Source organism: Schistocerca serialis, chromosome 3 (assembly GCF_023864345.2).
Source record: "Schistocerca serialis cubense isolate TAMUIC-IGC-003099 chromosome 3, iqSchSeri2.2, whole genome shotgun sequence".
In the NCBI taxonomy this organism is placed as follows: Eukaryota; Metazoa; Arthropoda; class Insecta; order Orthoptera; family Acrididae; genus Schistocerca; species Schistocerca serialis.
The window spans coordinates 350,332,912-350,356,341 of NC_064640.1; the positions used below are offsets into that span (position 1 = coordinate 350,332,912).

Consider the following 23,430-nt stretch of genomic DNA (forward strand, 5'->3'; position numbering starts at 1 on the left):
AGGTTCGCAATAGTCGCTCACTACATTGAAATTACGTTAAAAAAACGAAGTGAACAATAAAGTAAACATTCTGAGAAATAGATATGTGGCCACATCAGCCCGTACATTATTCAAGTGTCGTGGATGTGCTTCATGATTAATAATAATCATTTCGATTATTAAATGCTACTATTTGCTTTATAATTCCATTGATGCCTAGTACGAAAACTATTAATCCCTTTTGTTTGTTTTCGCAAGAGTAAAGTCATTTTAATCCTTTGCTTGCGATTATACGGGAAGAAGATACGACTATATCGCCACGACTCCAAGTAGATATGCGTTACGGACGTTGAAGCATTTCATTAAACTGAGATTCAGGCAAACAGACGAAATCCTTGGCTGGACTATTAAAATTTTCAAAGGTATCGCATGCCGTATACGCAAGATTCAGATCTCGCAGTTACGACTGAAAAGCACGAAATTCTGCAATATTTGCATAGCGATGGAACCGGTTTATTGCAGAATCGCGAGGAACGTTCGGGCAATGCGTACTCTTGGCGGCAACCGTATAATTTGCTGAAGCAGGAGAGCGCTATTTACATAAAAAGCCCTTCTTTCATTTCCGACATCAAATGTGTAGCGAGAACGTTATTAAAAGTATTTTGTGTCGGAATTTGCCTAACAAATAAGTAAATAAGAGTATCGCATTTTTAAAGCCCCCTCCGAGAAGTTAAATGTTGCGTGATTTGTTACTATTCGGCTCACATTAAACATACTTATTCATCCCCTCCAACTGTGCCGAAGCTTAAAATTTCGCTTAGGGCTAATTTTCCAGAAGAATGTGAGTTGTACGCTAACAGCAGCTTGAGATGTAACTTAGTGACTGTACAGGAAATTGCTTTTAATTTCCAGTACTGCGAAGCACTATTATTACAGTAAGAGAAGCGAGAAGATTCTCTTCCTCTTTACATTCGTCTTTCGGTAGACAGGTAAAAAAAATTCACGCCCGCAGTGAATTATTGCCATTTCATTAGGGATAAAAGAACCTGTCACGAGTAATTATGTTTATTATTAGATTCCCTCTACCGATTTCCGTACAGGCATATCACATATAATCAGAACAGCTTTGAGAGTTTATTTCCGCAACCAAGCGGTGTATTAACACAGATGTGTCATACGATTATGTAAGCTGCTCATTTGTCGCACATTTGGGCCGTGGGAAGTTCTGTCGGGAATAAATTTCTTTAGCATCTACATATGATAACTGAAGGTAAAGCTGTCATCAATCCGAAGACTGATTTGAATAGCACAGTGCTTTAATAGGTCTGCTCACGTCATTGGTATATCATTGCCTCCCTGGGAGCCACGTGAAGCTCTCATCAGTGAACATCGCCAGAGGTGACAGAAGTGTTATGTGACACACAAAAACTCTAGGACTGGCTGGGGATCGAGCCTGAGACCATTTTATTTGGGGCCTTTATCTTCCCCTACAACCCTTCCACTCGCTCACCTGTAGATGTTATTGTTGTTGAGGTTGTTTTCCCCATAAGTGACAAGATTTCTTTCTTTCATCTTATTTTTAAATATAACTATTTTTCGGTAAAATAAAGGAAATTAGTTGACGTAACTTTTTCTTTTAATGTGCAAATTTTTATCTTTAACCACTGTTATATTTTTAGTAATTTATGTAAATTAAGATTCTTCTTAACTCAAAATTACCGTAATAAGAAAATTTTACATTTAGTGCAACTGAAAAAATTAGTAAAATAATTAAGTCCCTTTTGGCGACTATACATAACTTCACTCTTAAAGCATATAGTAACTTTTCCCTTTTTCTGAAGTCCTTTATGTCTCTGTTCTACAATCTAAATTTGTGTTTCTTTATAAAAGCAAAGAATTCTTATACCCTAACTCCTATGCAATCTTATCCCACTTCCAGTACATTAGCTGCATTTAAAATACAAGTAACGTAATGGATAAAAGTATTAATCTTGAAAAGACTAAAAAGTAAAAGGCACCGTGATCTTAATATTGGACTTAATATCTCACATAGAGAAAGGTGGTATAATTTTGATGTAGGTACAATTCCGATCAAAGTAAGGTTTCACGCCATTTGTCAGTCTCCTAGTGTTGGTAGCACCTGCCTTTGTGTGGCGTTGTAGTGTAGCAGGTTTCTACAGCTCCTCCTGTCTTTTCCAAGAATACACGACTTTGTGCTACAGAGGTATAAATTTTTTCCTGTTAAGAGGTAAGTGAAGCTACTTAGTCTAACGCGCTCTTATAAATTTTCTAGTTTCACGCGCTTGCAAATTCTATATTAGTCAGGTTAGAAACTTGTTCTCCGTTCGGACGTGTTCTGAGGCACCTATAGAGAAAGCCTTTGTAACATGTGCTGCAATCTCTTAGCACAATTCACTATTTACTCGTGATTTCACTCACGCCAATAGGCAATTTTCGATCAGAAAAATGGTAAAATGTCGATACTCTAGTACAATTTCGATCAATGCAGTTTTTTAGTTTAGTCCGTCACGATTGGTTACCATAGACATATTATACACAATTACTGCAAATAAATGCTGTATATTTAAACATTTTCCTACGCGATTTTAAAAGCCACCTCTTATTTTCTAGATGCCACGAAAAGGAGCAGAAAAGAAAATCTACAATAAATGGCGTGCAGCTACATTAGATGAGGCAATAAAGTGTGTAATGAATAGACATTTGAGCCTTCGAGCTGCTTCAGAATTATGAAATTCCTTTCGGCACTTTACATGATATAAAATTAAATTGAATTAAAATCAAAATACAAGCTGGATTAACTCCAAATAGTCCTGTAGAAAACAGAATTGGTCTTCCAATGGTATTCAGGCCTGAAATGGAAGATGCTTTGTTCCAGAGAGCTTCATTTCTAGAACAGCGAGGATTGGGTCTGTCGCCACTCCAGTTAAGAAAAGCTTCATTTCGGTTAGCTTAGAAAAATAATTTGAAATATCCATGGAACTTAGAAAGCAAGGTTGCTGGAATCATTTGGTTTAGAGCATTTGTTAAGAGGCACACTCACCTTAGCCTGAGAAAACTCGAGGGTCTTTCGCGAGCCAGAGCTGAAGGCTTAAATAAAGCAGAAGTAAGTAAATATTTTCAGAATTTAGAAGAAATCTTAAAGGAATATGATTTGTTTGATAAACCAGTGTGTATTTATAATATGGATGAATCCGGCTTTCCTCTTAACAACAGACTCACAAAAATAGTAAGTCGTTAAGGAAAGCGAGAAGTTGTTTCACTAACAAACATCGAAAGAGGGCAAAATGTGATTGTTGCTGCATGTATGAATGCGAGTGGTACGTATTTACCACCAATGGTAATTTCTTAAAGGAGTGAGTAAACGCCCTGATTTTCAAGATGAGCCGGCTCGGTGGCCGAGCGGTTCTAGGCGCTTCAGTCCGGAACCGCGCGACTGCTACGGTCGCAGGTTCGAATCCTGCCTCGGGCATGGATGTGTGTGATGTCCTTAGGTTAGTTAGGTTTAAGTAGTTCTACCTCTAGGGGACTGATGACCTCAGATGTTAAGTCCCATAGTGCTCAGAGCCATTTGAGCCATTTTCAAGATGACTTATCTCGTGGTTCCATTACGGGGATGAGTGAATTGGCGTACATTAATGAAGAATTGTTCATGGTCTTGCTTCGACACTTCAATAAATGCATAACAATTGGTAGCCCTATTACACTTCTTATTATCGACAACCATGGCAGCCATACCAGCTTACATGCTGCAGAATATTGTCGGGAAAATGGAATAGTACTTTTCGGACTGCCTCCGCACAGTACATATGTACTGCCACCATTAGATAGAACTTTCTTCAGCTCCCTAAAGGCTCAGTATCACAGAACTGCAACTGACTGGATTCATCGCAAGCCCAATGAAAGCATTACAAAACAACGATTCTGTACTATTTTCTGTGATGCCAGGAGCAAAACTGCGTCCGTTGGGTGCGCGGTCGGAGGGTTCCAATGTATAGTAATAATACCCTTTCGCAAAAACATTGTTCCCGAGGAGAAATTTGCACCTTCAACGTTATTCGAGGCTCCTGCTCCTTCAATCACCACCAGTCAAGCTACTAACAGCATTATGGGAGAAGAACACTTACCTTCAAAAGGTGTAACTGAAGAACATGGCAAATCCAGTACCATTTCTCAGCATGATGCTTTCAAGGACATTTTGCCAAGTCCAGAGGAAAATTATCGACACGGAAGAGGAAAAAACAGACATCAGCTAGACACACTTCAGATGAAAACCTGGAAAACCTCCGCGGCAAGAGAGAACTTTTTCAACAGGGCACAAGGAAAGCAATGAACAAATGCAACAAGAACAATAAACAGAAATGTACGTCTGTGAGTAATGACGAAAGAAGTGTACCAAGCTACAAATCGCCAGCAAACAACGAGAATAATTGTAGCTTTTGTTTATAGTGTAGAATCAGTAGCTAAGGGTGACTGGATTCGCTGCCAAATATGCAATAATTGGTGCCGTTAAGTATGCGTTGGTGCCCGAGGGAAAAAGTGCTTTTTATGTGAAAGAGGCCAGTGATCAAAATTGTGCCTAGTGTCGTACATTTTCGATCGATTTTTCTCAATTCTGTAACCTTTTATGTGTTTATACCAACATTTGTAACTGTGTAATATTTGTGTTACATATTCATTAAACATCCAAGAACAAGTGCCATAGTTAAAATTACTTCTTTTCTCAATATATTTCCAGTTACAATAACATTTGTCCGAAATGATAGCAATTGTACCATCTTACCCTACAGAGATATCATGCTCTTGCATCGTTCAGAGAACTGTATCGACAAATTCCTTTTTTTCATAGGATGATGTTGTTAGTCAACACTTAAATTTCGCTACACTCGACGTTTATGATATTATCACGTAGGGTACGTATTGGTCCGACAGTCCGGTTACCAAGTTGTTTAAGAAATGTTGGAGATACATCGGTTTTAGTTTAGGTGATATTTTGTTGATATTTAAAGTGTAGATTTTACAATTTTGATGGACTGTTTTCGTATTTTCTGGTTATAAATAAATTCCTCTCGTTTCCATTGTCTATACCTTTTGTTCCTAGTTTTGTAATAGGTGCATATTTTGGATTTAGATTAGGTTCCGCATATTTTAGCTTCATTTTACTTGACACTACGATTGGCAACTCCCGTAATTTCATTCCTCCTTTACGATTGTCCCTAGACAACTGGTGTTCGTCATCGGACATCAGTTCGGAGTAAGACATTGCTATATCTTCTACCTCACTTTCCGCTTTACCACTATTGGCAACAATATCAGAAACTCAGTCCACCTTGATGCAAAACACCTTGTTATTTGTTTTATTATTTATTTCGCAAACTATTTTCTGTTGCCATTTTTCCTCAGCGTACATCATGACATCTGCAAGTTCGCTGGACGTCATGTAGCTGATTCTGTACACAGAAAACAAAACTTTCGCACTTTTTTTACGATCAAGAACTATTGGCAGTTGTTGAGGGACCTTTATTTACATCATTTTGCCTCTCTTCGCTAGTGCTGCCAGGATTTTTGTGCTTAGAACCTTCCGCCGAAACTTGAGTCAATTTTTCTGTATTAGTCGTCCAGTTGTGTTTATTTGTGATTGTTCTGTCGTTTCAGAAGGTGGAACCAGAGTTCTTCCGCTGGATGTATTATCGACCGCGTTGCAAGACTTGCCACTGGAGCACTACTCATCAATCGCTCCGCTCTGAACGACCTTTATCACGGATGTTGCTGAGCTGCTTGTTGTAAATCGTCCGACAGCGATTCCAGTGTCGAATTTTACTGTTCGTTGCCTCGACATTTCTAGTATCAGCTGAGCTATCAGTTTCGGCTACACTACAAGCTTGGGCTTGACTGATAGATAATGGAGCAGTGTTTGCCTTTCCTGAATCTTCATGTATGTCTCCAGGTACGTACAAAGGGGAAAATGCGCTTTCGTGTGAAACGTTTCTAACATCACTACTTTGTTCAAGTTTAATGTTTATGAAACTGATATTATTAACAGCAACTGAATAACTTTGAACTGATGTGACACTGTCTGCTATCGCTATTTCACTTACTCCTGATAAGAGGTCAGAAAATAAAGTTTTACGTTTAGATAGGTTAGTAAAAGGCGACATTTTCTTCCGTTTTTATTGATCTTATTCGCATTTGGACAGGGATCAGATTAATAAGTGCTCAGACCTCATTCCGAAGTGCAAGAACGTTTCCAAAAGTCTGCAATCTGAATTTTATTGGTTCGTTTGTATCTTCCATGGCGATATTGAAAACACCCACACATATGTGAAATTTCCTTCGACTGGACTAAACGTAAGCTTCCATACAGTTCCTGTTGCTAATGTTAACTGAAAGTTAGAAGCTCACTTGTGAATTACACGTCCGTACATTAAGTAGGAGCAAACTTTGAAGTAGTAGGTTGCCTCATTAGTACTACGTTGCACACCGTCTACTTGATTAATTACGTGTTAATTACATGTAGTTAGTTACCAGTTCTGAGTTTCGAGACTGCCGGCAGCTCATTGTCTTTCACAAGTTTCAGTTTCATAGTATTCTTACCGGAGTGGGTTTCCATTGTTGATTACACTTTTCACGCACTTAGGAAAGTGTAAACACTATCACTTTGCTCGTAACGCAGCTGTGTAATGGAGGCTACGCGAGAAGGCACGAATAGCCTTAATGCATCGCACATAATTAAACAATCGTGTGATCTACCACTAAGAGCGACGAGGTGGAACTGTGGCTTAGGGCTCCTTAGTCCGGCACTTTACTAATGAGCCATCGAACCACACCTTTCTATATGATATATTATATATATATATATATATATATATATATATATGATAAAATATATAATAAATAAAGCTCACTTCTACACATACTTTCACGGGCAGCCCATTGGTTACAAACTGGTCCTCAGCTGATGAAACTAAAAATTCTGAGTGGGACTTAGGCTATATATTATTTCGTTAGGTGATAGAGCAGCGGTCGTCAAATGTGAATGCTGAAGAGCCAATGCTGATATTGTGGGGTGACACCTAGGGCCACATTTGTATCGACCTTATTATTAATTTGTAACCTACATCAATTAGTATGTTGTGAGCACGCAACAGAGTGGCTACAGAAAGGGAGTAGTAATTTGGCCGCAAGTTTTCAAGTACTGACCGTTAAAAGTCGGCGCCATGTGGACGATTTCGTGTCGACTGTACTCTGTTTTACATTGCTGCCACCCACGGCGGGCCCAAAGATGTGCCAGCGCAATGACCTGCAGGGGTGTTGCTGTGCTGTCTTTGTGACCGGTTGATTAATTGATTGAAAACAGTATTTGTATCTATATTTAAATGCATTATGGAATATGAGACAAGATCACAAATGTTTACTAAATGTTCCGAATGTCATTTTTCTTCTACCCATTGCGTTTTACTACAACAGCCTTCATTCAATTTCGCGTTCCTTGGTACAAATATGCATCGCATTTGGAGATGACCTTCTCTATAGTGCGTATGCGTGAATCTATTTTCCGTGTTTAAATTTATACCATAGCAGCTGATCGGTGTGAGTCGCATACGGCCGTGAGTTGTCAGTACTGGAAGACAAAGAATAAAAAATTTCCCCTGTTACATCTTATAACTCCGCAGTGGCCGCATTACTTTCCCTTTTAACCCTAAGGTAAGTCGCTACCTTACTTACCTCAAGCCGAGTTCACTAACGTCAACTAAAATTAAACACATTTTAAAATGTTACTGTCTAAGCTTTTATTGTTGCTGAGCGGGAAGAGACAGCCTTAAGAACCTCTTAACGTTAGATGAAATTTTGGATTCGACTGTTAGTTGCTAGATGCATGGTATAAAATACGGCTGAGAACAGCGGTCCGCACGAATACTTGATTTGATTCTGAGAGTGGTTTCAAATCATGAAGTTACAACAAGGAAGATGTTGAAGCATACATGCGAGAAGAGGAAGAGACATACGAAAGTGCTGATCTATGATCGACAATCTCATAATTTTATATTTACCAAATCATAGATCATGTTATAATCCACGTTTTTCGCCTGGATGGCGAGGATGCTTTAGGTTTGTTCATGAGTCGATGGTTTCCCTTGCTCGAATGAGCAAGTTGCTACAGCAGCTAAGACAGTGGACTCCATTCGGAAGAAGAGGGTTTCGAATCCCAGTCCTAGAAACCTGATTTAGGTTTTCCTTTTTTTCTCGACTCAGGCTAATTTTTGTATGATTTCTCTGAAAAGAATACTATCAATTTCCACGCCATCCTTCTACAGCTAGCCTACGTGAACTGCATCTCATGGCTTCGTTGTACACAGGGTCTTGCACCTCAATCTTCTTCCCTTTCTTCCTTTTACAGTTCATCTCGACCCTCCATTCACCGCCTATGTATGGACGCAAGCACAGCTTCGAATTTTAAGCGTGGGCTCAAAAATCGAATCAGTTCTTTAGGTTGGAGTTAAATGGAAGGAACGCTAGGCCCCATTTTATCTGAGAATGAGACTGCTCGGCAAACGGATTATTGCAATTTTTTATATTTGTGGTACATGAAGATTAGGGCTAAAAATTAATTTCTTAGAACAGTTCGCTGCAATTCTCTAAATTCTCGAGAAAATCGACTTTGAAGATTCCTGAGTACCTTCAATTCGCTAAAGCTAGGACCATTTTTCGCTGGGGTACGTGGCTCTGTAATGGAATGCTTGTCTGTCATTTGGGTGGCCCAGGTTCGATTTCCAGCGGATGCAGACTTGTAAACAAAGCCGCATGTTCTATTTGGATTTACGTGGAGCATACAATATGTAAACGTAAAAATACATTATTTACAACATTTTTAAAATTTAAATAATCTTGACTGACGAGCTTTTATAAAAGCTTTTATAAAAGACCGGTAGTTAAAAATTTATATTGTAATTAGAGAAAGAAAACGCAAGTTTTTCAACAAAAAATTAATTATAAATGTGTAAAATATCATATATTTTATGGATTGTGTATTTAAATTACGTGGGTATTCAAATTACACAGGAGAAAATTTAAAAAAACTATGACCAAAACAAAACTCGAAACTGTGATATAGCGATTATCAGTCTCGAGTGCTACCAATTTTTTCATATTTATGTAATTTACACTTCAGGGATACGCTTCAGGGAAATGCTCGTAGGACATATGTTTCCATCTGAACCTGGCCACCCACGTGTCAGAAGAACAATGTACTACAGAACCACTTTCACGAATTAAAAATTATCGGAAAACATCAAAGACCGTGCGAGGAGGCGCAGAGGTTAGCACACGGGACTCACGTTCCGGAGGATGACGGTTCAAGCCCGCGTCGGCCTCCAAATCTATTTTTTCCGTATTACCCTAAACCGCTTCATACAAATACCGGGAAGGTTCCTTTGAAAGGGTGCGGCCTATTTCCTTCACCATCCTTGACCCAATCCAAGCTTGTGCTCCGTCCTAATGACCTCGATGTCGACGGAACCTTAAACCCAGTCTTCCTTCCTTTCTTTTCTTTGAATTCAAGTACACACTGTCGTGGCAGAAACGGCATAGGCACACATACATTCTAAGAAGCAAGGTGATTGGAGGAAAAATAAGAGGAGACGAGTTCCTGAAATGGATATCAAGTAGACAGGGCTGAATCTTTTGAAGAGTGAACGCCACAGGTTCAGACTGTGGCTCTAGTGCCAGTGCTGGGCCACAGCCTTGCAGAGCAAGCAGCTGCCGTGCGCAGCGAGCTGTTTGCCGCACAGGCGAAGTCTGATGAACGCAACGAGTATGAACTAGGTGAAGTGTGCAACCCGAACCTGAAAGTAAACGTTTTGACTGCACACCATGTCAGAGTTAATCTTCGGCGACAGATAGCTATTGCCAATGTAAAGCTGTCACGACGAGAGTCTAGTATACAAGATAAAATAGTTAAACTGTGTACATGTACATCACGGAGTAATTCGCATGATACATTGCCACCAGGCACCAGGAATTTATTTCGGGTGAGCAAGAATACCAGAAAACTAAGAATTTTGAGGAGAATTTAGTATGTTAATAAGTGCTATATGAGAGAAGTGGAACTACCTGTCGAAGTGTTTTGAATAAGAGTACTATGTGTAGTTTCCTTGTAAGAATAATTTTAATTCCACATTGTCTTGGGAAGTGTTAGAAGAACTGCTGTCACAATGACAAAGTTTCTAGAATGGCTCCAAAGCAAAGGGCTAAGAATCCGCCGGACAGGCATGTAAGAGATGAATGAAGCCAAACCATATTTTGCTGAAGTTAATATGTCATTTTAGCTTCTGTTTATAAATTGGAGTGTTGGAAGATTTTTATGTACATAAGGGGCAGGGCTAGGGACCCTTGAGAGATGTTGTAAGATTAAGCAGTACAAGCGTGAGATGAGAGATAGATTTATGGAGACAGAAATAATGTAGTAAATTGTTTGGTGTGTAAGAGTACCTGATTTAATTTTGGGTACTTGCTTTACGGGTTAAGGGTAGGAGTAACTACAACACAGAACTCGGCCGGATTAAGACCCAATGGACCGGGTCTTTGGCCGTTTGAGGGGCAGTGTAATGACCCGAGTTAGTCTTCGGACAGAAAGTTAGTGGTCTTTATCGAAAGTAAGGAGAAATAGTATGGAAGCGCCATAGAGAAAGGTTCGTTAACAGCCGCGGGTCGGTATCCGCCTCTGTGGTATTGTATGTCACAGTAACAAACACACCAGTCGATTTTGCAGTGAGTGTAACCGAGCTCAGCGATAAACGGCGGTGCCGCACAGTGATAACAGGGTAGAAAGTAGGGTGGTGTGACCACAACAAGTGCAAGTCTCTTGTTATGGCATCGTGATTAGGCCCCGTGGTTCAGTGAAACAGGTGGACACTGGAGGCATATAAAGAAGTCTAAATCTTAAGGCTGGGGTCACTTGTCATCACCGGAAGCCAGTAGCACCACTACGATGTCAGTCAACAAGACGACTGGACTCCGCCAGTTGTGGCCGTGAGTTCGAGACCGGGCTGCGCCTGCCGCTTGCTGCTAGTTGATCTTGGGGTTGGTCTCACTCCGCTGGCATCTGTGCCTGCCGCCACCGACGCTCAGTCATAGTGGGAGTTGGCGCCACAGTGCCAGCCGCCAGTTGACTTCTGTTTGAGGGCAGTGGGTTGTGCCTTACTCACAGCATTCTGCACACCTACTGCGGCCCTTGTGGAGCAGAGGGTCCGTTCCCTGAGTGGAACGCCGTCACAGTACAATGCGAAGTGCCCCTGACAATAACGGCTGTGGCCTACGGAGGCTGCCAGTCTCGGCAGCGCGAGGTGCCGTCTTCCAGAAGCTCAAGGCGGAAGCCGCCGCTCGTTCTTCAGCCCCAGCCAAGGTCAGTGAGGAGAGTTGCGCCTTTCTCACTACACCACGTATCGAAATCATTCACTGTTAACACTATTTACCCATTGACCCCCTCTTCTCTGTGGTATTTTTCCTATATTTGTTGACACAGGCTTTACAACGAGCAAACTAGAACAACAGCGGCTTACCACTACGGAGGTAGATCAAGTTTTGCTGTAACAGGCTACACAAATGCGGGCAGGTAACAAGGACTTTGTGAATGAGATAGGTGCATTAAGAGAGGAAAGATCATCTTCCAGAATGGCAGTACCTATCCTAGATGCCAGTACCTGCCTGTTCATCGAACCACCTTCAAGCCACCTATATTTCTCTACCGTTACATTGAAGAAAGCCACGGAGGAACAATGAACACTTAAATCTTTGTGTGCTAGTTCTGATCTCTCTTTATTTTCTTATGATTATCATTTCTCCCTGTGTAGATGGGCGCCAAAACAATATTTTCCCGATCGAAGGAGAAAGTTAGTGACTCAAATTTCACGGCAAGATCCTGCTGAAACGATAAACGCTATTATTTTAATAACTGCCATCCCAATTAACGTATCACTTCCGTAGCACTGTCTCCCCTATTTCTCGATAATACAAAACGGGCTGCCCTACTCTGATCTTTCTGGTTTTCCTCCGTCAGTCCAGTCTGACACAGGTCCCACATCGCACAGCAGCATTTCAGACGAGAGTGCTCAAGTGTGGTGTGAGAAGAGTCATGAGAATGGTATGAACAGAGCTTGCTAAAAACTTAGCAGGAGCCAATGGAACGACAATAAAAAAGGAGGAGATTGATACAGTGACCCATATCAGCTGGCATCAGGTGTTACCAGTGTAGTCATTCAGGTCACATACGGTGACACTGCCGTCAGTTGGAGTGTAAAAGCGAAGAAAGGAGACTAGAGTTTAAAGCCACATCGACGTCAAGCTCAGTATAGATGGAGCACAAGCTCGGATCCCTTCAAGGGTGGGGAAGGAATTCGGCCATGCTCTTTCAAGGAAATCATTCTGGCATTTGCCTAGAGCGATTTAAGGAAATCGCTGAAAACTTAAATTTGGATTGTCAGAAGTGAATTACAACCGTCGTCCTACTGAATGCGAGTCCAGTGTACGAGTCCGCTGCAACAATTCACTTGGTAGCGCAGAAAAGGAAATGTTAATAGTAGGGCATCGCGAATGGGATTGTAAGCAGAATAGGAGCACGTTAGAAAATTATAGAATGGGAATGGTAACCTGCCATTAAATGGCAATGGAAAATTCAGAGCCACCGGGCAACACTCCCAGCAAATTTTAGCATAACTGAAACATATGCAGAGACGGAATTTTGTTTAACTGGGTTAGTGGATGGAATGGAACACAAGTTTTTATTGCTTCAGGTGCACAAATCTCTGTGGCAAGTTTGAACCTCTTGGCAAAGAGGTGTTTAAATCCTGCACTGCATAAGCTATGTGGAGTAAATTGTAGTGACCTGAATTCACCGGCATTGACGATACCGATTTTTCAGGTAGGGGCAAAGCATTTCCATAGATATATGGAAGTTTAGCCTTCTGTAGGCGATGTATACTGAGAAATCTTACGCTTCGGTTTCCTGTGTGAACATCACTCTAAAATTAATCTTGGAAAGACTACACTTAACGTTTCATTGAATCACTGAAAGAGAATGATGAGTTGGATAAGGCAGAGTAACTTGTACGAAGAAGGGTTGTTTGTACATGTGCAAGAGGTAGATGGTCAGCCGGTGGCAACAGGCAGAATAAATAACTTTTGAACCCGAATAAATGGACTTCTCTAAACAGTTTTTGGTTACAAGTATGGAAATTTTGGAAGGAGGTGATCTGGATGGAAAAAATTCGGACTCTAGTTTGCCTGTTCAGTTGCGTTACGGGAGAAAGTAAAACACATTGAAGAGACGGAAGTATTAGCACTGGAGTCGCTATTGTTAGAATTTGAAGACATGTTAAATCTTCGTGTGTCTTTACCAGTGACTCTGGTTCAAAATGGTTCAAATGGCTCTGAGCACTATGGGACTTAACATCTATGGTCATCAGTCCCCTAGAACTTAGAACTACTTAAACCTAACTAACCTAAGGACAGCACACAACACCCAGTCATCATGAGGCAGAGGTGACCCTGGTGATAGAGAACAGAATCACAACTGGGATTGTGCCACCTGTGTATATTACAGACACACTGCATGCCTCATCACCTACAACTGGTGATGGAGGAGTTTATTAACCAATTATTAAAGAGAGGTCCAGCGCATGTGGAACACAAGTGGTGATTGTTGCGAAAATGAGTATGAATGAAACCAAAGCTTAACATTTTTATTCGATTCAAGATATCTTAATAAAAGCATGATTACAGACACTTGTTGGATCACAAATATAACAGAAGTCTTAGACGCTTTGGGATAGTGCAGATATTTTTCCATCATGGATTTGCAGAATGGCTATCATCAGTTGGAAGCAGGAGTGGACGTCCTACAGACTGCATTTACGGTTCGCTCAGGGCACTACTGATATCGTCGCAAGCCATTTTAGGTTAAAAAAAATATGTCATCCACGATTTAGTGTTTGTTTTGCAATGGTTAAGACTGAGGTAGTTAATGATATATTTGTGTAATATAATTGTCTTTGAAAAGTGTGTGGAAGAACACGTGCTGTAATTAAGGGAGGTTCTTAAGAGGTTACACATAGTACATATAATGTGCAGTGTAGACACGTCACTTAGAGCTACAGGAGGTACGATTTTTGGAGTAGCTGATTAGTCATGATCGTGTTCAGACACACCCCATATTAGTCATGGCCATACGCGATTTTCCAGTATCTCATACTGAGATGGAGTTATAGTCTTCGTTGAGTTAGTGCAAGTTTGACCCAAAATTTGCAGAAATAACACGACTACTAATTCACTTATTGAAAACGGACTGAAACACCAGTGCACATCCGCATGTGCAGATGTATTTGGTAAAATAAAATAGTTATTCACAACTGGTCTTACTTTGATATTTACAAACTATGAGAAGGATTTCATCATGTGACGCAAGCAGTCATGTGCTTAGCTGTGTATTTTCGAGAAATAAAGAGATTGTAGTGTCTAGTAGTCTACACTTCACATCAGTTAAGCAAAACAGAAAGAACTTATTCTAGAAGAGAAAAATAAATGCCGAGCGAGGTAGCCGAGCGGCCTAGGGCGCCTTGTATGGTTCGCACGGCTCCCTCCATCGGAGCTTCGAGTCCTCCCTCGGGCATGGGTGTTTGTGTTGTCCTTAGTGTCGTTAGTTTATGTTAGATTAAGAATTGTCTAAGCCTAGGGACCGATGATCTCAGCAGCTTGGCCCCATAGGAACTTACCACAAATTTCCAGTTATTTCCAATTCCAAAAAAGAAATGTCGAGCCTTATACATGGTGTAAACTACTTATAATGTTGTTTATACGGAAGGAAATGTAAGGTAATATTAGATCGCACAGCCTTAAAGTGTCTACTGTGGTTGTAAGGAGTATCAAGCAGATTAATATGTGGGGCTCTGAAGTTTATCAAGTTCAGTTTTGAGGTAATCCATGACCTCGCAAGACTCATGGGATTGCAGAAGGTCTTTGCAGAAAGGTTGATGTGCTACAGGGAATAGTTCACACCACCTGGCAAAAAGTGCAAGCAGCTGATGAGGACTGTGAGAACTTCGCTACATAGGCACATTTTATTGTGTATCACAGAGAGTTATGCAAAAAAAAAAAAAAAATCTTGGACATCATGTTCTGGTTGCAGGCATAATACAAGAGGAAGTATTGAGATATGCACATCCTCAGATATGCAGAACCTCAGAACGGCATGTGACTGATCAATACTGAAGGCGTAAAAAGTAGCAAGAGATAGAGCAATATATAAAGAAATGTGTATCATGTGTGAAGCGAGATGAATTAAGTCATCTAAATATTTCACTGCAAAGGTTGCTGGAGGTTAGTAAGTAATTTGAAATGATTGGTATGGACTTCCTAGATCCTTATTCTTAAATGCTAGCAAGGAATCGTTGTGTGCCAACAATAATGTACCATTTCTCGAGATACGTGGGAGCGGTAATTATTCCTAGTTAGCAAGTCAACACTGTAGTTCAGGCTATGGTTATTGAAGTGTTCCCGAGTCAATGATTATGAATCAGGCCACAGGCATCAAAAAAATTGTATTTTATTGCGTATTTGTAAGCTGACGATGAATGCATTCCACCCAAAGGTGATGGGAGAACAGAGTGACTACTCCAGACTATAGGGAAGATTTTATATAATGATATCAGCAGTCATCATAATGACTACGATACCCTGTTACCACACATTATCACAGCATATGATTCACAAGAGTATAAGACAGCATAGGCCCAGAAAATGCCATCACTATACAAGGTAGTAAAGCCTAGAGTATAGAAGAATGAAGAGCCAGTACAGAATTTCATGATAACTTTATGGGTGGTATGGAGACAAGTACAAAAAACCAGTATAAAGGTCCTGAAACGTCAGGAATGAATGGGACAATAGAATGTGAAGTTGTCTGTATGCCATATAGGATGATGTATGATGTCATTGAGCCTTTACGCTCTGAAGGACAACGAAATTCTTCACTCAATTTCAAGGTTAGTATCAAGTGACCGAAATGACTTTACCAGTAAACGTAGAGCTACCATTTGCTGCTGTTGTTGTTGTTGTTGTTGTTGTTGTATTCAGTCAAGGGACTGGTGTGATGCAGTTCTCCATGCTGCTGTATCCTGTGCAAGCTTCTTCATCTCCGAGTAACTTCTGCGACTTACATCCTCCTGAATCTGTTTAGTGTATTCATGCCTTGGTCACCCTCTACGATTTTTACTCTCCGCGCTTTCCTCCAATACTAAATTGATGATCCCTCGACGCCTCAGAACGTGACCTACCAACCGATTCCTTCTTTAAGTCGAGTTGTACCAAAATTCCTCTACTCCTCAATTCTATTCAGTACATCCTCATTAGTTACGTGATCTAATTATCTAATCTTCAGCATTCTTCTTTAGCACCACATGTCGAAAGATTCTATTCTTTTTTTGTCTAAACTATTAATCGTCCATGTTTCACTACCATACATGGCTACACTCCATACAAATACTTCCAAAAAAGACTTCCTGACCCTTAAATCTATACTCGATGTCAACAAATTTCTCTTCTTCCGAAACGCTTTCCTTGCCATTGCAGTCTACATTTTACATCCTCTTTACTTCGACCATCATCAGTTATTTTGCTCCCCAATAAGCAATACTCATCTATTACGAGTTCTTTAAGTGTCTCATTTCCTAATCTAATTCCCTCAGCATCACCTGGTTTAACTGGACTGCATTCCATTATCCTCGTTTTGCTTTCGTTGATGTTCATCTTATATCCTCATTTCAAGACACTGTCCATTCCCTTCAACTGCTCTTTCAGGTCCTTCGCTCTCTCTGACAGAATTACAATGTAATTAAAGTGAAATCCAGACCTTTGTAGCTGCTTACAGGCGTTGATGAATATTAACAGGGACAGCAGAAAACTATCAACGGGTGGAAGCAGCTACAAAGGTCTGAGTTTCACTGTAATTTCATTATTCCAGAGCTACAAGATCGCCAATGGTGTCTGTTCTTTCGGACACCATATTCGTATAGAATTACAATGTCGTCGGCAAACCGCAAATTTTTTATTTCTTCACGATTGATTTTAATTCCCACTTGATTTTTTTTTCATTTACTACTTGCTCGATATACAGATTGCATAACATAGGATATAGGCTACTAGCCTGTCTCACTCTTTTCTTTACCACTGCTTCCCTTTCGTGCCCGTCGACTTTTATAATTGCTGTCTGGTTCCTCTAAAAATTGTAAGTAGCCTTTCGCTCTCTGCCTTTCTGCCACCTTCAGAATTTGAAAGAGAGTATTCCAGTCAATATTGTCAAATGGTTTCTCTAAGTCTACGAATGCTGTAAAAAGATGTTTGCCTTTCCTTAATCTATCTTATAAGATCAGTCGTAAGGTCAGTATTGCCTCATGTGTTCCAATATTCCTACGGAATCGAAACTGATGTTCCCCGAGGTCGGCTTCTACCAGTTTTTGGCTCAAATGGTTCAGATGGCTTTGAGCACTATGCGACTTAACTTCTGAGGTCATCAGTCGCCTAGAACTTAGAACTAATTAAACCTAACTAACCTAAGGACATCACACACGTCCATGCCTGAGGCAGGATTCGAACCTGTGATCGTAGCGGTCGCTCGGCTGCAGTCTGTAGCGCCTAGAACCTCACGGCCACTCCGGCCGGCTCCAGTTTTTCCATTCGTGTCTAAAGAATTAGCATTTTGCAACCGTCACTTATTAAACATAGTTCGGTAATTTTCACACTAGTCAAAACTTGCTTTCTTTGGGATTGGAATTATTATATTCTTCATGAAGTCTGAGGGTATTTCGCCAGTCTCATACATCTTGCTCACCAGATGGTAGAGTTTAGTCAGGGCTGGCTCTCCCAAGGCTATCAGTAGTTCTAATGGAATGTTGTCTACTCCCAGGGCCTTGTTTCGACTTATGTCCTTCAGTGCTCTGTCAAACACTTCACGCAGGATCATATTCCCATTTCATCTTAATCTACGTCGTCTTCCATTTCCATAGTACTGCCCTCAAGTACATCGCCCTTGTATAGACACTCTGCATGCTCCTTCCACCTTTCTGCCTTACCTTCTTTGCTTGGAGCTGGTTTTCCATCTCAGCTCTTGATACTCATACAGGTGGTTCGCTTTTCTCCAAAGGTCCCTTTTATCTTCCTGTAAGCAGTATCCATCTTACCCCTAGAGATGTATGCCTCTTCATCCTTTCATTTGTCCTCTACCCATCCCTGCTTAGCCATTTCGACTTCTTGGCGATCTCATTTTTGAGACGTTTGTATTACTTTTGCCTGCTTCATCCACTGCACTTTTGTATTTTCTCCTTTCATCAGTTAAATTCAATATCTCTTCTGTTTCCCAAGGATTTGTACTAGCCCTCGTCTTTTTACCTACTTGATCCTCTGCTGCCTTCACTATTTCATCTGCCAAAGCTACCCATTCTTCTTCTACTCTATTTCTTTCCTCCGATATTGTCAATCGTTCCCTTGTGCTGTCTCTGAAACCTTCTATAACCTCTGGTTCTTTCAGTTTATCCAGGTCCCATCTCCTTAAATTCTCACCTTTTTGCAGTTTTTTCTGTTATAATTTACAGTTCATAACCAACAGATTGTAGTCAAAGTCCACGTCCGCCCTGCAAATGTCTTATAATTTAACACCTGGTTCCCAAATCTCTGCCTTACCATTATATAACCTGTCTGAAACCTTCCACTGTCTCCAGGGCTCTTCCACGCGTACAGCCTTCTTTTATGATTATTAACCCAAGTGTTAGCTATGATTAAGTTATGCTCTATTCAAAATTGTATCAGGCGGCTTCCTATTTCATTCCTTACCTCCCATCCATAATCACTTACTTCTTTTCCTTCTCTTCCTTTTCCTACTATCGAATTCCAGTCCCCCATGACTACTAAATTTTCGTGTCCCTTCACTATCTGAATAATTTCTTTTATCTCACCATACATTTCTTCAGTCTCTTCGTCATCGGCAGAGCTAGGTGGCATATACACTAGTTGTAGGCGTGAGCTTCGTGTCTGTCTTGGCTACGATAATACGTTCACTACGCTGTTCACCGAGCGAGGTGGTGCAGTGGTTAGCACACTGGACTCGCATTCGGGAGGACGACGGTTCAATCCCGTCTCCGGCCATCCTGATTTAGGTTTTCCGTGATTTCCCTAAATCGTTTCAGGCAAATGCCGGGATGGTTCCTTTGGAAGGGCACGGCCGATTTCCTTCCCAATCCTTCCCTCACCCGAGCTGGCGCTCCGTCTCTAATGACCTTGTTGTCGACGGGACGTTAAACACTAACCACCACCACCACCACCACCACCACCACTACGCTGTTCGTAGTAGCTTACCCGCGCTCTTATTTTTTTATTTATTATTGAACCTACTCCAGCATTACCCCTATTAGATTTTGTATTTATAACCATGTATTCACCTGACCAGAAGTATTGTTCCTCCTGCCACCGAACTTCACTAATTCCCACTATATCTTGCTTTAACCTATCTATTTCCCTTTTTAAATTTTCTAACCCACCTGCCCGATTAAGGGATCTGACATTCCTGGCTCTAATCCGTAGAACACCAGTTTTCTCTCTCCTGATAACGACGTCTTCTGAGTAGTCTCAGCCCAAAGGTCTCAATGGGGGACCATTTTACCCAAGAGGACGTCATCATTTATTAACCATACAGTAAAGCTGCATGCCCTCGGAAAAATTACGGCTCTTGTTTTCCCTAGCTTTCAGCCGTTCGCAGTACCAGTACAGCATGGCCGTTTTGGTTAATGTTACAAGGCCAGATCAGTCAGTCAGTCATCCAGACTGTTGCCCCTGCAACTACTAAAAAAGGCTGCTGTCCCTCTTCAGGAACCACACGTTTGCCTGGCCTCTCAACAGATATCCTCCATTGTGGTTGCACCTACGGAATGACTATCTGTATCGCTGAGGCACGCAAACCTCCCCACCAACGGCAAAGTCCATGGTTCATGGGAGCAGCTACCTGTACTACAGTCGTCCATGTTTGGATTATGTGTCCCTTTTGGGGCACGCTGGACTCTTTACCACAATTATTGGCACCGGTCCCAAGTAAGGTAGGAGGGTGAATGAAGGGGAAGGTAACATGGTAGTTAGAGTGTACTGCACCTGAACGATCTATGTATGCTTTGTGTTACACGTAAAGCCCCAGAAAGTGAGAGTGATTATGAATTATGAATTCTCTGCTTAATATAACAACGCCAATGCAAATGGCCACAAAGAACATTGTGCTATAGGCGCTGATGCAGCTCTCCAGCCCCAGAGGGCTAGGCACCTTGCAGGTACGACCATTAAACAGTGGTGTGCTTTTCACCGGACAACAAGAGCTCATCATGACAGATCGATGGATGTTGAAATTCACACAAAATAAATGAATGATGTTAAGGAATGAAGTGTTGAGGTTAGACAAAGAATCGATAGGGTTACACAACGAAGATAGAAGGGGTTATTAAGAGAAGGATAGTGGGAGTACCTGATTCTGCGACTTTCTTACAATCATCTTTGGGAACAGTTACATCAGTTTATGAATTTGATTCCACACACGATATGCTGATAAGATACAGAGGGAAACAGAAGTTTCCAGATACCCAGGGGAATGGTCTTCCATCCAGCAGACAAACATGGTACCGTGGGGGGGGGGGGGGGGGGTTACATAACACTAGTCTGTTGGAGGGGGGCAGGTGGTTAATGACAGAGCTGACTAATTTTTAAGGATGACAACCAGTTGAGTGACTAGCGTTTTGAGCATATTTCCGAGCAGGCTGGACCTGCTGGATATCCAGTTGACCACGGCAAGGCTCCTAAGTGCTCTTACCACTAACGTATGGGATGCCCAGGTAGAGGTAGGTGTTGCAGGACGCTATTACTACGCCATGCATGGACCGGTAGCCACAAACCTGTTACTGCCGAAATATTTTCTCGCTGGGCCACTAAAGGCAGGAGACAAACTGCCAGGTGGGCAGAAATTCATCGTACCTCCAGAGGAAAAAAATATACCACAATGCTGTCCCGATGTGTGAGTGGTGGTCAAATCCGGCTATTTTCGCCTGCGCATGGTGTGACGTTTACCAGTAGCAGATACCGACTCCAGATAGGAATATTACGTTATGCTGCTGTACCGTGTCAGATGTGTGACTTTAGGAAAATTTGTGGATATTATAATGAAAACAATTTAGCTGGTTATACAAAATAGCAAATATCACACATTAATGTCAACAGACGAGCTGCGGCAATGCGAAAGACAGCAGATTCCCTTCCATGGCAATCTGTACTGTCGAGGATACCTGCCTGCGAGATAGGGTTATCTATCAGGAGAACCAGTGCAGGAGAATTTCCATCGGACGTCCTCGCAATCAAACTATTTTTCCAGAATACGAGACCTGACTAGGTGTAAACATCGACCCAGAAATTTTGGTGAAGAGTATTTCAAGTGAAACTCACCTTCGACACTTACATATTAATAATTAATTAATTACATTGCATAAGCAAATGTTGGTGTTAATCAGTTTATTGAGAATATTTTTGTGCCCGTTCTGGTATTTCATAAGGTGTTTACCTGCTTATTTAGCAGACTACATGTGTTTACGAGTGAAAATAGCATTGGGATACTTGTCTTAGGGTTTGCAGTCATGTTTCAGACACCAATTTGACATATACATGGCAATTTTTTGTGTTGTTGGTGTATTTTTGCAGATATTTTAGACGCAGAGAAAACATTTAGGTACTTGGCAAGCACCATAGGTGTGGAAAATAATTAATTTGAGGGAGTCAATGTAATGTTTACCTGACTTTGTTATCAGAGGATTTTTTGATGTGGTTATAACATTATTTACTTTCATCAACAAGTGCAATTTATGCTGTAGTGCACAACTGTGCTTTGCTATGTGGCGCGAATGTCATATTACGATGACTGCTTGAGACTTGTAGGAACAAGCAAAAGGACTTAGTCAGCGGTTCAATACTTTTGCAATCTCACAACATGTTTTGACCCAACGAAACGGAGAGCGCTTTTCTCAGACAAGTTCAGATTTGCAAAATGTGTAGTCGGTGAATAACGACTTCCTGACGCCTGCTTGCCTGCCTTATGACACTTGACAGCAATTTAGAGCTGAAAAATAATTAATCTGAGGTTTCATTAGAGATTTGCACATAGACAAGTGCTGCTTTACTTAATTTTCTGCGTAAACATGGTGCACAAAAGAGTGTTTGGATACATTTGAGCATACTGAATCTAATATGAAACACCGTAAGCTATACCTTTCACTTATCTTTGGATAAATAGGTGAGTGAGCAAAAGGAAATAAAGCTTTCCACATACACATTCGATATGTCATATGCAAAGAGTACTCTTTTAATTTAGTTTATTTATTTACTGAAACTAAGTTACGATTTTATAGTCTCATTTTGGTGCTCCGCTGCAACTGGGGATGGAAGGGACGGGATACAAATCATAACTGGGCTGACTTTATTATTATTTTACTTTATTTACTTATTTATTGAAACTGCTTTCTGACTTGTCTGTCTCATTTTAATGCTACGCTCTGGCTGGAGGCGAGAGGGAGACAAGGGGTGCGAAGTACAACTGGCCTACTAGATGAATTTGCTAATGGAAGTAGAGTGGAAGGTAAGGGGCTACAAAGCACAAGTGGGCTAAGTGAATTTGTTAAATTTATTTTCTGTATTTTTTTACTGAAAGTACATTATGAATAGGCTACCTCATTTTAATATTACGTTGAGAATGATTCGAGAGTGAGTGTGGAGAGCAAAGCTGAAATAAATTAGACTGTAATCTTGAATTTTTCATTTTTTTTAGAGATTATTAATCCCAGTCATATCTCATTTTTTAATTTTCTGCCATCTTTAATTTTTTAAATTTCTGTCATCTGCCATCTTGAACAAATTATTTCTCCCAGCATGTGAACAACCCAAAAGTGGTAGCTCAAACTTATTCAGAATGCCCATTGACAATACCATTCATAATTTAATTCTTTTGTGAAACTACTGTCAGTTTATTTAGAAAGCATTCTTCTTAAGTTGTTTACCACCTGCCGTAAATATTTTCATTTCTACGTCAAAAGTATTTCTCTGTCAGGAAAAACATAAGACCCATTTTATATGTTAAAGTGCGGAGTATTAATCTCCTATTTTTGTATCTTTGTCCAGCATCTGTATAGGGTCGGCACGGTTGTTAACGGATGTGGCATGGATAATTTAAGAGGAGGTCACATGTCCTTCGTGTTGCCATCTTGTTACTCCCTCGGATGGAATGTGTGTACCCCAGTAGCTGCGTGTAATATTCACATGAAATTGTGCATATATGTTCCACATCTTCGCAAATCATGTAACTGGAAATGTGGA

At 40.8% G+C, this 23,430-nt stretch overlaps 1 non-coding gene across 1 annotated transcript; it reads left to right on the top strand.

Moving 5' to 3' along the window:
* Positions 1-19,112: 19,112 nt before the first annotated feature.
* On the top strand, positions 19,113-19,185 carry Trnaa-cgc (transfer RNA alanine (anticodon CGC)). The gene has a single exon. It is a non-coding gene; the product is annotated as a tRNA-Ala (tRNA).
* The last annotated feature ends 4,245 nt before the right edge of the window (positions 19,186-23,430 follow it).